At 41.9% G+C, this 17,131-nt stretch overlaps 2 non-coding genes across 2 annotated transcripts; one reads left to right on the plus strand and one right to left on the minus strand.

Moving 5' to 3' along the window:
• Positions 1–945: 945 nt before the first annotated feature.
• On the minus strand, positions 946–1,018 carry trnak-cuu (transfer RNA lysine (anticodon CUU)). Its single transcript has one exon. It is a non-coding gene; the product is annotated as a tRNA-Lys (tRNA).
• Positions 1,019–4,955: 3,937 nt separating this feature from the next.
• Positions 4,956–5,028, plus strand: trnat-ugu (transfer RNA threonine (anticodon UGU)). Its single transcript has one exon. It is a non-coding gene; the product is annotated as a tRNA-Thr (tRNA).
• Positions 5,029–17,131: the final 12,103 nt, after the last annotated feature.

Here is a 17,131-nt window from a genome sequence, read left to right on the forward strand (position 1 = left end):
GTAAAATCAGTGGAGTATGAATCCTGTGACCCAGGGTCACAGGTCACGATCCCAAAGCAGTCTAGAACTGAAACGGAATTGAAAGCTAGTCTCCGTAATGAAGCTTTGTTTTCTGATTGTCATGAAAACACATCTTGCAGAAGGAAATCTGCCATCCTTCTCCTTTCTGGCCTCCATGGGACTCCAGAGGAAAGGCAATGTGATTGACTCTTAACTGCCCTCTGAAATGGCCCAGCAAAATACTAAGTTCAGAGGGAAATAGGGATGGACAACAAATGCTGGCATTGACAATGAAATATATATTGCATTAGCAGCATTTTAAGAAATGATTAATTCTCATTTTGTTTCATTTCATGTCAAACAGGGTGACATATTCTGGTGTCTTATTATTTAAGACCTCAACCTTTCAACTGTTCAAACAGGTAAGATTCAGTCAGAGAAAAGTGAACCACTGTGATCCAAAACTAGGTTTTGTACTTGCTGCGAATCCCACCTCAAATTAGAAAATGTTGGAAGCACTCATCGGCTTCAACAGCTTCTGTGGAGAGGGAAAGAGAGTGAATGATTCAGGTTGCTGACCTTTGACCCTAACTGGAAAAATTAAGTCAAGGAAAATAGAGAGGGAGAGGAGGAAAGAACAAACGGTCTTTTGATAGGATGGAAGGCTGGAGTGATTGAATTACAATGGAGATTATTATTGTTCCCACTGACACAATCTCGCAGATCTGGGTTTAAATCTCATAACAAATGAGAACAAAACCTCTCGCTGAGTTCAGCGCTCAACTCCCCGCCTTCCAGTGAACTGGAGGCAGTTTTCAGTTACAAACCCACAACTCTGAGATAAACAACGCAGAAAGGAGAAAGACTCAGTTTGAGCGGTGACACTTCTGGAGGAACGGAGATCTGGAATCACTCAGGAATGAGACAAAGTTTAAAAATCGACGTCGCCCAACGTGGGGCTCGAACCCACGACCCTGAGATTAAGAGTCTCATGCTCTACCGACTGAGCTAGCCGGGCACACGTACTCAAATGCTTTCCATAACCTAAAATGCATGGAGACAAATACGGTTTTTCCATCTGGTGTCTCAGCTTGTTCTGATTTCAAAGTTTACAATGAATCCACCGACAGAATCCCCAAAGTTCCTATCCATTCCTCTCAATCATTACTTACACTATTCACATCTTCCAATTCTTAGCTTCACCTCTCCCAAACATTCCAAACTCCTCTTACGTCATTCACCTTATTTTTCTTTGTTCTTAATAATTTAGCCAGGGGTGGGGGGAACTCAACATTTACACTGTCAAACTGTTTCCCAGTTTCCGACTTTTCAACAAGATCACCTCTGATTATTCTAAACTCCAGAGCGAACAGACTCATCCCACTGATTCTCTGCTCCCAGGAGAAACCCATAAATCAATCCAGTGAACCTCGGTTACACACAGACAGCTAAATAATGGACAGAGCAAGGAGCAAAAGATGTCAACGTAATAAAAACATCGTCAGTGAGTCTGAGGGAGTTATATAGAGACAATGAAAAACAGAGAAAGCGAGTGCGGTACACATCCACAATCCAAGAATGAATAACAATAATCACACAGCTTGCTGTCTCAACCAACAAACATGGGGTCCTCTAAACTGGTGAACAGAGATAAAGTGAATGGCCACAAGCATATTCACCTTTTAATGTCTTGATTTTCTTGTGTGAGTGTTGTGTTGATAGATTGCCTGCTATCTGTGCTCAGGTTCTCAAACCAAATCCCACGTAAACCAATCCCAACGTTTGCACTGAAAATACATTTATAAAACCTATGACTTGTCCAATATGAAACAACAGCTGATTGAGGGATCGAGTCCGGCATGTGAACCCGAGATCGCTCACACGTTTGTAGATGTTTACTCCCCAGGCCCGAGTCATACCTCTCGTCCAATGAGCCACTGCTGCGGATGTTGTTCAATGAAAATATTTCCATTGACTTCCAAAGCTGCTCAGACTTCTGCAGTGAAAGGTGAAAATGCTGGAAAAACTCAGAAAGCCAGACAGCTTGTGTGCACAGGAAAACAAATCTTATATTTTAGCTCCATAACCTTTCATTGGGAACAACTGGGAATTTTTAGAAATGTAGGAAGTTTTAAACAAGTGTTATCCAGCAGCATAAACAAGAGGGTTTGAGGCCTCTTGCCGGGTGTAAATCAGGAGAGATTAAATGAGGGAAACAAAGTAATTTAAAGTAACAAAACCACAGAATGGGGCCATTCCTCAGTCCCTTACAGGACTCAGTTGTGTTGTGGATGAAGGGGAACCTGTGAGTGTAATGTACGTAGATTACATTGGAGCCACAGTGATGAGTTGGTGGGTTTGAAAAATTGAAATTTACACTTAGGAACATAGAATTAGGAGCAGAAGTGGGCAAATTCAGCGCTTCGAGCCTGAACCATCATGCAATCAGTTCATGACTGATCTCTCCCTGTTCTCAAATCCACCTCCCTACCTGTTCCAATATCCCCTCATCCCTTTAATTATCAGGAATATATCTGTCTCTTTCTTGAAATCATTTAATGATTCAGACTCAACCGTGCTATACGGCAATGCATTCCACAAATTCACGACCCTCAGTGAGAAGCAGTTCCTCCTCATCTCAGTTTTAAATCTACCACCTCTCAACCTATACATTTGACATGGTGTTCCCGATTGCGCATAAGAAAAAAGATTTCACTTTCTTCAATCCTATTTAGAATTTTATATACCACGATCACTTCAGCATCTTGTGGGACTATTTGACCTCACTGTCGATTTCATGTCCCAGCAAACACAATCAGTGTTGTCATTAGCTGAAGCAGTCACTTATGTTCCATCCAAACTGGACACATGAAGGGATATGTGGTAAGTCATTTTGAAAAACACAGTTCACCCGTGGCCCTGGGAGTCCAGTGGGTTGTATTCAGTACTCCCCAGTGTTGTTTGTTTTCAATTCCCGCTTAGAGAACGATTATTTATAGCTGTCAGCAAACTATTGAAAAATAACGTGATTTACGATCTGATCGAAAGTAGATCTACTAATATGAGCCGAGTGAGTTTTGCAAGTCTACATCACAGCTGGAAACGTCACATGTGCAACAGGTCAAGAACAAACACAGTAGCAGAAAGATAGTGATAGGCTGCAAAGCGCTGACAATTGAGATGGTGATGTAAGGTAACATCTGGATGGTAAAAAGGTCAGATTTTGGCGTTCACACTGAATTATTCAACTTTTCCCTCACTCTGCAACGAAAATATTTGGAAAAGGTTCTCTCTCGTTTCAAACAGTCGGAAGTGGAATTAATAACTGTAAGTGGAATGTCTGTTGTATGTTGTCACTGATTGAATGTATCACTGGGATGGAAACAGAAGGTTCCATATTGCAACAGAGACTTGCTTGTGGTGAATGTAGTCTGGCCTGGCGCGAAAAATAAAGCAACACATGCAGTGTGTGTAAAGCAAGTTGTAAAACAGGCTACAAGCAGCTGGTCTGGTGGTCAGAGTTTGACACTTTCACTGCTGTTTCGATTGGTGGTCAGGTAATGGAGATTTGTTGCTCTCATCCAAGCCGTAAAAACAAATGTCAGTTATTGCCTGGTGGGACAGATAAAACACAATCTCGCCTCGTGTCCTGAAGTGAAGACTGAGCAAATTCAACAGGAGGTTTTTTCTTGTCATTTCTGGCAGGATATTGGGAACCAGACAAGGTTAAGGGCAGTTTAAATGATGGTGGTCCTTCACTGCAGCTCATTCTGTTTCTGACTGGATGTGATTCCTGCTTGTTCCAGAGTTCAGGATCAATTGATTCAGTGAAGGAGCAGGCTCAAGCCGACTGATGGACTGTCGCAGCTCCATTGCTGCTAATTTCAATAACGATACCAGTAAAGGACACAACTGCTTACATGGTAACGTTGCCGAGTAATCTAAGCCAGTGGATGAAGGTCCAGTCTTTACGGAGCTGTTTTGTTCGACTGCAGCCACTGCCAGAATGGGTTTGAGTTTTGGTCCCTGCAGCTGAAGTCCAGCATTTCAGATTGAATGCAAGAGTTTGTGCCGTGTCGTTTTTGGCATGAAGAAAGAGGAGCGACATACCAATGTAAACAGTTGCTGAGATAAAGGAATGAATGTGAAAGGAGGAGCAAATTATCGTGGATTCTGGAATCGGAAACAAAAAGAGAAAATGCTGGAAAATCTCACCAGGTCTGGCAGCATCTGTAAGGAGTGAAGAAAGCTGACATTTCGAGTCCAGATGACCCTTTGCCAAAGCTGGGAGGAGTGGAGTTGCTCCGATAGAGAATACAAACGGGAACACCGGTTGAATGGCTGTCGGTCGAAATAAACAGCAAGATTGCAAACATTGAGACTGCAGTCCCGGCCGAGGGGATGTATTGGGATTTTCAAACTGAGGTTCAAATCCTGTCATGTGCGCTTCCCGTCATTCCTCATTGTGACTTTTTTTTATTGAAAGTTACTGGAAATGAAGCAATGGGTGCAGAGATGATCAACTCACTCCATACTTGTCACATCAGCGTCACTGAGAGTCTAGTGATTAGCGTCGGCGCCGTGACGCGGTTTCGATTCCCAGTCACGGAGTGAATAAATTTTTGTTCATTTCTTCATTTAATAAAAACAGCGTCCGTGAAGGGAACAACAAGCTAAATCTTCCAGCTGGATGAACTTGTATCAGAGCTGGAAAAATCAGAGATGTAACATTGCCGATGAACTCTGAAGAAGAACCACATGTTACACACAATATACATGTCAAGTACATGCACAATACACATGTTAATTCATGTCACTTTCAACTTCTGTCATTTAACTTCCGGCTCTCCACCTCAGACATTTCCACATTCATCTAAAATCTTCATCCTCAAACCCCATCCTGTTCCTCAATCCACGGATAATACTGCACTTACTGGCAGCTCCTTCCAGCATTTGGCTCCATAGCTCAGTGGTTAGAGCACTGGTCTTGTAAACCAGGGGTCGCGAGTTCAATTCTCGCTGGAGCCTACGGGCAAAGTTTAGCTGATAGAAGCTGTCGGAAAGGGGAAGAGAGTCTGGGAGACGAAATAGGGAGCTTTGATGAGTGGAGGCGCAGAGAGTTAAGGTTCTGAGTCTAACATGACTCTTTTTAAACTAGTAACTGAGTGCGAGTTACAACGGTTCGCACAATATCGAGACAGGGAATTGAATTTAATCCAGTGAAAGCCCTGAATTTAAACTCCTGAATTATTTCTGCAGTAAACATGTTTAGGAAACTTACCTGCCAATTGAAAGTGTGGCGGTTTGAGAGCACCCTGAGCAAAGTGGACTCCCGCTCTCCCTGTTTCTGCTTATATTCCCGACATAGATTTACTTTGTGCCCTTCTTTAACAGTGAAATATTGTCCAAACTTTGTCAGTCTTGCTGTTATTCAGTAAATTACCACACTGATATGACACAGAGGTTAATCCCCTTTATCACGTATCGTAATCTGGAAAAACTATTTGTGAAAATACTAACTGTTTTTAATTAACGTTCAGAGGCTTATTAACGAAAAAAAGCTTGTCACTCAATTTGAGTGAATAATTAACAAGCTATGTTATTTAAATGACCAAGAACTTTAAGTAAACAAGTAACATGTTAATTAAGGTACGGTTCGAATGAAATGCTGTTCAAATAATACTAGGAACATTCATTACCAAAACTGTAATAACAGAATTTCAGTCACTCTCAAATAAATTATACAACCCTGTTCGAAGGGATTCAGAAGATTTTGGAGTTCTTCAGTAGTTGTGCGCTGTCTGTAAGGTCTTGCTAACTCCGTATCCTTCTGTTAGATAGTTTTCTTAAGCGAGTTTTAATCTGGCAGGGGTGGAGAACTACTGTACAGACAAATGTTTTTTTGACTGGCTGCCCTGGCCTCTGGAGATGTTCACCCAAGATATTATCGAGAGATGGCTGTTCCTCTGGCCTTTTTTACCTGCCATGACCTCGCAGTTTTCTTACACCACGATTGGTTTGATGCTGACAACAACAAAAAAATCAAAGCACATAGGTTTCCTTCAGCTGAGTGTTTACTTTAAACTCTTTGGCTGTCAGTTGAGTGGCTTCTTTGACTCAAATCCTAACAAAATGCAAAAACCTGTGCAGCCTGTTACTAAGTCAACCCTGATGTTTGGTCCCTTTAAACCAGTGGTTTCCAAACTTTTATCAATGGGCCGCACTTTTGGAATAAAAATTTGCTCGCACCACACCGAATTTTTTATTGATAAGAAATACATTCAAAAACAAAAATAAAACAATTCCTCGCAGTGCTTAATTCATAACATAGAACACAACTACTTTATAATATGATCATGGGACATCCAGAAAGTATAAAACAATGCAGCTACATAAGAACATGATTCATTCCCAAAATATACTTATAGACGAGCCTCTTACATATGTAACCTTCAGTAAGTATACAAACTCAATGAGAGGTGTGAGCTTGTTTTTGTCGGGTAATCTCATTTATATTAGGTCTAATTTGAGACAAATAAACTCTCATCTCCTCAGCAACACGAAGAAGCCTTTCTCTTTTCTGGTCTTTGATATTTGACAGAGCTGAAAATCGCTGTTCACAACAATATGTCGTGGAGAACTGTAGAAGAAGAGCTAATGCTCTTGAAGAGATGCGTGGATACTGTTTCTGGTTGCATATCCAAAAAGAGTCCAGTGGCATACTCCCGTGTTTCATTTTCAATGTGTGATCACTTGAAATGCAGGCCATTTCCTCCTCCTCATCCAATGTCAGACCTGAACAGCTGGAACTCACAAAGGGGTCTCTAACCCAGTCGAATTTTTCTGTCGACAACGATGAGAAGTAATGATCAATCTGCCCTACCAGTGTTGCAAGACGTTCCTGTATGAGGCCATACAATTCATTGTTCGTTTTAAAACTTTTTACCAGTGGGAACATTTCGAGGTTATGTTGCATCGCTCTTCCGAGCCAGAGCTGAAACTTTTTTTTTGAATGCAGTTAGTTTGTCTGTAAATGTGAGGATATTGTCATCGCGGCCTTGCATACTGGCATTGAGTACATTCAACCGGGATAAGATATCGGCCAAATATGCCAGCTTTGCACACCAGTCATTGTCATCCAGTTGGTGGTACAATGGGTTCCCTTCTTGTTCCAAAAATTCTCTTAATGCGTTCTTCAGTTCCAACACCCGATTTAAAACTTTTCCGCGGGACATCCAGCAAACCTCTGAGTGCAGAATTAGGCATTGATGTTTTGATCCCATGTCTTTGCAGAGTTGAGCAAATGACTGCACCTTTCGTGGTTTTGCTTTGATGAAGTTCACAATGCGCACAGTCTGATCTCGAACCAACTTCAAATCAGCTACAAGGGTCTTGGTGATTAATGCCTCTCTGTGTAAAAAGACAGCGAGTTGATATTACATCTGGATTTTTCTGTTTGATGAGTGCCACCAAGCCTCTCACATTCCAGATCATACATGGCACTCCATCCGTACAAATTCCAATACAAGAATCCCATGAAATCTCAACTTTTTCCAAATACTCAGACAAGGTTTGGAAATATCTTGTCCTCTGGTATGTTTTTCAAGTTCCTTGCAAAATAGAAACTGTGTGATTATTTCATCATTGTGAATGAATATGATATCGGCAAGCAAATGTGCTTTTCCACTAATGTCGGTCGATTCATCAACTTGAATGGCAAATTTAGAATTCTTCATACTTTCGGAAACACGCTTCGCAATATTAGCTGACATATCAACTATTCTTCTGCGAATTGTATTTTCAGACAAAGGAATTTTCACAACTTCTCGCTCAGTTTCATCACCATACAAAGTTTTCACAATCAGGCTGCAGGCAGGCTGAATCAATTTTTCAGCGATTGTATGTGGCTTTGTCTGTTGAGCAATCAATTCAGCCACTTGGTAAGATACAATCTGCATCTTATCTGAGACTGTCATTCGTTTTTCAAAATACGATCGTTGGCATTTCTGCTTTTCCAAAAGCCTTTCGAAATATTGAACATCCTTGTTTGCCAGATTTCCATGTTTTGACAACAGATGTATTTTCATCTTGCTTGGGACCATATTGGAATTGAAAGCTTCTCACCACAGTTCAAACACATAGGCCGAGGTACATATCTCCAGTCCATATGAAACCGAGACTCAGATAGCTATCCATATATTGTCGAAAAACTTTATTTTTTGGAGGTTTGCTTGGGCCGGCTACTGGTGTAGAATTAATCTACTTTTCTTCAGCACTCTGTTCGAATGGCGATTCTGGATCACAACGTGGACTTGGATCGTCCTCAGCATCACTTGAAGCTCTTGCTCTCACTTTGGAAAAATATCTATCCATGTTTAAATGTTTCTTTGATTGTCCTTGAATCTTCCCGCCACACTTGCCATCCTCTCTCGCCGCATCAGTGTGGCGCATCGCACCCTTTGTGAACCACTGGTCTGTGTGGATTGAACAAGTTGCTAATCATGGAATGCTACAGTGCAGAAGTAGGCCATTCGGCCCATCGAGTATACACCGACCACAATCCCACCCAGACCCTTTCCCCGTAACCACATGCCCTCGCACATTTGCACATTCTCCCCGTGTCTGCGTGGGTTTCCTCCAAGCGCTCCGGTTTCCTTCCACAGTCCAAAGATGTGCAGGTTAGGTGGGTTGCCCCTAGTAAGTTGCCCCTTTGTGTCAGGGGGATTAGCTTGGGCATGTGGGTCCGGGGATAGGGTCTGGGTTGGATTATAGTCGGTGTTGACTCGATGGGCGGAATGGCCTCCTTCTGCACTGTAGGATTCCATGATTAGCAACTTGTTTATCCACAACAGAATTTAATTATAGTTGCAGAATTACATAATTAATCACCATCTGAAAAATGTCTAATAGTAGTGTGACACAGGCACACGTGATTCTGTAACTGAACCAGAGGAAATGGCGCACTTGGAGCAGAACCATCATTTTAAAGTCTTTCATCATAATAGAGAAATAGGAAAAACCACTCAGACAGATTAAGAAATCGAGACTCAGTGCTGATCTGCTGGGTCTTCCTGGAGATGAACGGGATTTAGGTGCCGAATGTTTCACACCCAGAATAAAGAGGGATAGTGACTAACTAACAGACAATTCTTAAAACTATCCCCTTTAAAGATAATTTGCTTAAAGGCTGACGGTGGTCAAACTCAAATAAGCACCATGGGATGAGCCCTACCCAGTGACTCGATTTCATTTGTTGGTCAGTCACGTTTGCAATCCAATGTTGCATATTCCAGAGATGATCAATTCGGAAGAAGAACATTTGAATTAAATAAATGTTAGGGATTGCCAGCAATTGCTGGCCTTGCCAGCGAGGTACACATCCCAAGATGTTTTCGCTGGAGTTCAGACGAATGAGGGGGCATCTCACAGAGACTTATAAAATTCGAACAGGACTAGACAGGGTCGATGCAGGGGGGATGTTCCCGATGGTGGGGGTGTCCAGAACCAGGGGTCAGAGTCTGACAATAAGGGTCGACCACTTAGGACAGAGACAATGAGACAGTTCTTCACTCAGAGTCGTGAGCCTGTGAAATTCATTACCACAGGAAGTAGTTGATGTCAAAACATTGAATGTATTCATGAGGCGGCTGGATATTGCACTTGGAGCGAACGGGGTCAAAGGTGATGGGAAGAAAGCAGGATTAGGTTACTGAGTTGGATGATCAGCCATGATCGTGATGAATGGCGACGTGGGCTCGAAGGTCTCAATGGCCTCCTCCTGCTCCTATCTTCTATGTTTCGATGTTTCAATGAAAGAAAGAGCAAACTAAAATTGTCATTTTCACAACATCTGTAATAGCAACGTTTGTCCACTAGATGGCAGTGAAACCGCAATTGTCGGCATTACATGAAACAGATTTTCTCAGTTGTTACTGCAATAGGCTCACTCTCTGTTCATCTTAAACTAGGCGCAGTCTCTGTTTATATGACACGAAATTATATTTCTGATTATATGGCGACAATTCTCATTTGCTTCTGTATTTGGCAATTTGCTGAACCAAGCATCAACTGACATAAACAGCATTGAATATATCGTGGCTAACATTATCATATTCCATATCTGAATTGTTAATTCACTAGACCCTGTCTGTCCTGATACTGCACAAGAACATGTTAAAGTTTGCATTAAACCAGGCTCTGTCTCAGTTATTACATTGTTTGAACCTGGCATGTAGATGACATCTCAATCACTGCTGCAAAGTTTTAAAATGTATTCATTAGTGTCACGAGTAGACTTGCATTAAAACTGCAATTAAGTTACTGTGAAAATCCCCTAGTCGCCACTCTCCGGCGCCTGTTCGGGAACAGTGAGGGACAATTTAGCATGGCGAATGCACCTAACCGGCACGACTGTGGGAAGAAACCGGAGCACCCGGCAGAAACCTACACAGACACAGGGAAAACGTGCAGACTCTGCATGGAATGTGACCCAAGGCGGGAATCGAATCCGGGTCCCTAGCACTATGAGGCAGCAGTGCAGCCTCCTCCCTGTTTGTACCAAACAACCCCCTGTCTTTGCTTTTATTGTGCTGTGTGATGTTTCTTGTGTTGCTGTACTTGTCCATGTCGAAATTTTTATTAATCTAAGGCCTTAGTCTGCATTCACTGCACAAGAATTTGTCTCAGCTTCTGTTACACAATGTCCAGAATTAGGTCAAAATAGAATAGGTCCCGTGTCAGTTTTACTATGCTAGACACTCTCTCCACATGCTGGATCATCCACACGAATACCATCATCACAGGTGAGAACACCACCCACTAGGTATAGAGTACATACTCATGCGACACTGCCAACGTTGTCTGTTTCATACGCTGCAGGAAAGGACGTCCTGAACCGAGACCATACTGGCGCTACGACAATGGATGAATGGACACCGCACAACAATCACCCTTTCAGCGGACGCATGGTAGCACAGTGGTTAGCACAACCTATAGTATTAGAAACCCCGGGTTCGATTGCCAGCTTGGGTCACTGTATGTGTAGAACTTGCATGTTCTCCCCGTTTCTGCGTGGGTTTCCTGCGGTTTCCTCCCACATTCTGAAAGACGTGCTGGTTAGGTGCATTCACCCAAAGAGACGCTGGACTTTGGCGACTCGGGGAATTTGGCAGCACTTCATTGCAGTGCTAATGTATGCCTTACTTGTGACTAATAAATACATTTTATTTTTATGTTTACTTCAGCAGTATTCAACATTCAGCCTCCGATTTTAGAGTAGGCGCTCTCCAAGGCGGCTTTCAAGACACACGACAATGCAGAATCGCCGAGCAGATACTGATAGCCAAGTTCCGCATGCATGAGGGCGGCCTCAACCGGGATGTTGGATTCATGTCACTACTACTTGGAAACCCCACCATACTGCCTGGGATTGCAAAATCTTACTAACTCTCCTGCGTTCAGATAATTCAAACCACTTTAACCTATGATTATCCCTCTCTCCACACACACTGTTTGTACCTGTAAAGACATGATTACCTGTAAAGATTTGTATTATAAGCATTCTTCACATTTCAATCTGTAATTATCTTGCAATTGCGTCTTTGCCTATATTTGCCGTGCTTTTGACCGTTCCTTCACTCACCTGATGACGGCGCAGCACTCTGAAAGGTCGTGATTCTAAATTAACCTGTTGGACTTTAACCTGGTGTTGTGAGACTTCTTACTCATCTAATATAGACAGATATACTAACGTAATGATGACATAAACTGTCCGTGAGAGTAACTTAAACAAATATACGGGCTACATAGAATAAGAGACAATACCTGATATAACACTGGAATAAACCGTTATTTGTGTGATCTTTCTCGAAAAAAATACTTCGTCCAATAATAACAGGTACGAGTCAAATTATGGATACCAGATAAAGGTTCTTATTCAGAACTGATTGTGTAACGGTTTCCAAAAAGAATAATCGAGCATCAGTATTTGAATGACCGGCTCCAGTGCATCAAGAACAGAGACAGCTGGGCCCAGGCTCAGATGGGAGTCTGATATAGGGAAGCAACGGTTCTTAGGGTCTTAGTGCAGTTTTCTTTGTCATGTTGAATGATATGGGGATTTGTGTGACAAACGTGGAGCGGATTCATGATGACAGGTGCAGGAGTGACTGACGCAACCTGACTAAAATCTGTTATACCCAAGAGGAGGACAATCATGGCAGACTACAGGCATTTTTGACATTGGAGGTGACAGTGCTGAATCTGTCAAAGGAACAGAAAATGATCTGTTCCTTCTCATTCTTATCAACAGTTCCCGGTTGAAACAGGCAGAGAAGGGTTTCATCCGGCAGCTTGTAGAAACCAAAGTTTAATTCTTCAACTTGGGACATATGATGACTGAAAAGTTTAAACATCAAATATTCATCAGATGAAAAAACAACAGTGCAAGAAGTGTTAAGGGCACTTCTGCTTTTCGCAAACAAGTTCTCGCTCGTGCTATTATGTTCAAAGTGATGATTTGTAAATAATAATGTGATAATTAATGGTTCTGGCAATTATCAACGTGCACAGAACACAAATGCTGTCAAATTCTGTCAAAAGGCAGGGTGAGCACAAGACGACAGCTGTATAAATATTGCATTTTATGCAAATTCTTTGAAGCCAGGGATATATACAGAAAGGATGCTGGGACAATAAGATAGATGAACCATTCAAATGGTCCCATTTTCGATAATCCTTCGAAGTTTACCTCCATTAAAATATTTACCTTATTTGTTTTACAAAGTTACTGTTGAACCTGATTCCATCACCCTTTCAATCTGTTCACAATTGTTCTTCTGCCTTCCTTTCAAATCATGGATCTGTGCCCACTGGTTACCAACTCTTCTGCAAATTTAAAAAGGTCCCTCTTTAATTACCCCACTGACACCTTCACTATTTTCAACACATTCATTACATGTACTCACAGGAGATGGAGAGAGATACCGGGGGAGATAGGAGAATTAAAATGACAACGAAAGAAGGGGTGCTGACAGATAAAAACTGAGAAACAAAGAAGTAACAAAGAAAGGGACATGATCAAATAATGAAAGGTAGCAAGCCAACATTTCCCGCCTTCAGAGAACTGAGAAAATTCAATGAAACATCCACTGACCATCGAGTTACGTCCAGGAATGGAAACATTAAACAGATCACCACTGGCTTATTTGTAAATGTCACCGTTATGTGATCAATGTGACTCTGCCCTGATTCTGTGGGCAGATATATGCCGCATTGACAGATGTTGATACCAGATTGGGACCCCTGGATTTATTTTGTGCTCAAAAGTGAGATGTGTGGTTTGGAACCGGTAGCAGAGAAACAGGAAGTTCTATTACCTAAGAATGAAACAGGTGGTGTCCGTTTGATGCTATCACCATGAACAGTCTTCCTGCCTGTTAGGGTGAACTCACCCTGAAACTATGAAAAACAGCTACACAGATTGCTGCGGGTCTCAGCATTATATTCACCCCCATTCCCATTTTAAACAATAAACGAAATGATAACATCTGGGTTTTAATATATTAACTGAAGGGGACTGAACACAATGACTGGTAGAATAGAGAGAACATTCAAGCAATAATTTTGCCGACAGAGTTATTCCAAAATAGAACGTGCGTTCGGGGTTGTGTGAGAGAAAGAGCGGCCAGAGGTGAAGTGGGTGACCTGGTCTATTTCTGGCACTGAATTTTCCTCTAATGGAATTTTTGTGACTCAACCTTTTTCGTCACAAGATGCCAGAAGCAAAACCATGAACATTGTTTCCTACCAGCTGCCAGGTGCGGCTCTTCGGTACCTGTATAAGTGAATTAATGGAGACTGAGAGAATGAAGAAGGGTTATCTGATTTCGGTACAGTCTGAGATACAGACAGAGAGGAGAGAAGTTCAGTCAGTTATTTGAAAGATGCATTGCCTTGGCAGCGGAGTGGCCAGCTGTACATCAATTTCAAGGACGCCCAAGGCAATTCATTACCTTTAGATTTTGACTGCGGCATTGGATCTGCAAGTAAATACTCCATAACGTATTATAACATACAGAAAGACGTTTTCAATTATTGGGCTGATGGTGGCGTAATATTAAAGTAATTGAACCAGTTATCAAGAAGCCCAGGCCAATGATGTGGGGACAGGGGTTTATCTCCGACCATGGCAATTCATCAATCTGAAATACATACTAATAGCAACCAGGGAAACCTCTCTGATTCCCCAATGAAGGAAATCTGCCATGCTGACCCGTTGTCATCATGGTGTGACTGCAGATGGACAGCAAAACGGCTCACCATTCAATGCCTTCTCGAATGCCGTAGCAAAGCACTCAGCTCAAGAACAATTAAGACAAGGAAGAAATACTTGTCCTGACTGTGATCCCACATCCCATGGAAAAATAAAGGGAAATAAAACACACATATATATGTTTATGTATTACAACATATCTCCTCTCGCTGAATCATCTCCCACAGTCTGCCTGTATTTCTTTCTATCCATCCATCACAATGTCCTGATGTGTTGGAGAGATTATCATTGCGGCTAACAATGTGCCAGAGAATCTGCATAACGTCCCTTTCCTGAGAAATGGGAACAGCTCGCATTAGTTTACAACTTGATAAAATTAAATTGCCCTCAGTACTGTTGCTGCGTAGATTTGTTTATAAATAGGCCTCATTGACAATGTGAAGAGTTTGAAGTTGGCTTGCTGCCAAGCGGACAGAACTGTGGAAACAGATTTTTGATTTACCGAACAAAATCCCCAGATGCTTCCTGTAAATAACTATGTGCACTTGGCGGCAGGCTGGACTGCTGCCAAATACTGTTTGGGACAGATTAGCGTGAATCTGAATGGATAAAATGGGATTCGCCCATTTAAACGTTCATTTCCTCAAGGAAGATATACTTCAGATGTGTTCTATCGAGACAGATATTTTAAATGAATGCACTGTTCATTATGCGATTAAATAGTATCAGAATATAGTAAACTGAGCAGATTCTATTTCATTTTTACAACTTTAAAGCAAATGTTATTCCAATAATTAAACCCTGTTTGTAAACAACTTCATCAAGTGCCAGAGAGATGTTGGACTTAACCAGTCTAATGAGATCAGTGTCATGGAAAAGAAAAATGAAAACAAGAGAAATTAAAAGTCAATCATAAAACTGCCTTGAACAGTGGGGCATCCTGGAATATTCTGCAAGTTCTGCACCTCACTTCAACAGCAGAGTCTCATACAGCTGATGAGCACCTTGCTCTGTTCTACAGTATAGCTTGAATTCGATCATATAGCAGTTCATCTCATAGCTGCCAAGAGTGGAGAAATGACCAGTTCATAACCTGGTTCAATGGAAGATGAAACATTTATTCTTATGATATTGTGTAATATGCTGCAAAGTCTGATATGCAGCGTTCCCAATACCAGTGAATGGTAGACAGATGGTGGCCAATAAAGTGAGCTGCAATGATTTGGATGCTGAGGGAGAACTTTGCTGATCGCCGTTTCCATTCTGATTCATTAAATTCTCTGTCAAAGTCGAAGCCAATTTTATGATTCTCTGCAACTCAATATTGACTTATCAGGGAGGCGGTTTTCTTTTACCGTGAATTTTCACAGGACTGTCTTCCACTCAGGGGCATTTTGAGAAATGACAGGAGACACTGTATAATATAAAGTTTATTCTTATCTCCAAATCCAAATGTCACAGTGACAGGCATCTACACTGTAAATACCATGACTTTGTTCACCCCCCGCATTTAGTCACAGAGATCGAAACGGATTCTCGGATAAATTATTCTCAATTATTTTCACGTGATGGAACAAAGTTCAAAGAAAAGTACAGCATGGGAACTGACCCTTCGTCCCTCCAAACTAGCACCGATCATGATGCCTGCCTAAACTAATATCGTATGCACTTACGAAGTCCATATCCTTCCATTCCCACCCTATTCATGTATTTCAACGTCAAGTTGACCCTTCAATGCCGCTATCGTACCTGCTCCCACCACTTCCCCGGGCAGCGCGCTGCAGACATTCACCACCCTCTGTGTAGAAAATGTGCCTCGCACATCTCCTCTAAATCTTTCCCCACGCACCTTAAACCTATGTCCCCAGTACTTACCTTTTCTGCCCTAGGAAAGAACATCTGACTATCCACTCAGCCCATACCACTCATAATCTTGTAAACCTCTTTCAGGTCACCCCATAACCTCCGTCGTTCCAATGATAACATGCCGAGTTTATCCAACTTCTCCTCATAGACAATACCCTCCCAATCCGGGCAACGTCCTGGTAAACATTTGTTGTACCCTCTCCAAAGCATCAGTATCCTTCATGCAGTGGGGAACCAGGATTGTACACCATATTCTAAATGAGGCCTAATAAGGTTCTGTACAGCTGAGCATGACCTGCAAATTCCCCAACACAATGCCCCGACCGATGAAGGCAAGAATGCCGTATGCTTTCTTGACTACATTATCCGACCTTTTAGAGATCCCGAATTGTTGTAAAATAGACTGACAGTCTCTTTGTTCTCTGAAAATGTACTTTAATCATTTTTAGTTTTGCTTGCTCGCTAAGCAGTGTGGAAATAAATGGACTATAGATACAATGGAATTTGTTTATTTTGTGAAGAGATTATGAATTACAATGTCACCATTCGAAATAATGAAGACATTACACTGAGTCCATTCAGCCAAACAAATATCAAAATACAGCTAAAATGTCCAGTTTAATATTAACCAAATGTAAATCTCGGAGTCCATTTTGTTGAGGGTGTGGAAAATAGGACCTGGATCCAGTCACCGCCTCCAGCAGGGAATCAATAGGCGGCGCCTGGGAAACCGCCCCCTTCTGCCGGGTATTTAAATACCGTTCACTGGGACGGGAATCCAACAGTCCGGGAGCTGGTTTGTTCACTGAGTTTTTGACAAAACCATTTCCTCCAAATGACAAGAAGGATGAGCTCGGCGATTTCTCTCAGTTTGTTGCTGACTTTCTTATCCGGTGAGTAGTTGTTATTGTCCAAATCTCCCACTGTTACTGTCTCAGTGTTATTCTATTGCTGGATTGTTTCAGAGTCAGGAATTATTTCCCCCGGATTAAT

The sequence above is a fragment of the Mustelus asterias genome, chromosome 30, assembly GCF_964213995.1.
Source record: "Mustelus asterias chromosome 30, sMusAst1.hap1.1, whole genome shotgun sequence".
In the NCBI taxonomy this organism is placed as follows: domain Eukaryota; kingdom Metazoa; phylum Chordata; class Chondrichthyes; order Carcharhiniformes; family Triakidae; genus Mustelus; species Mustelus asterias.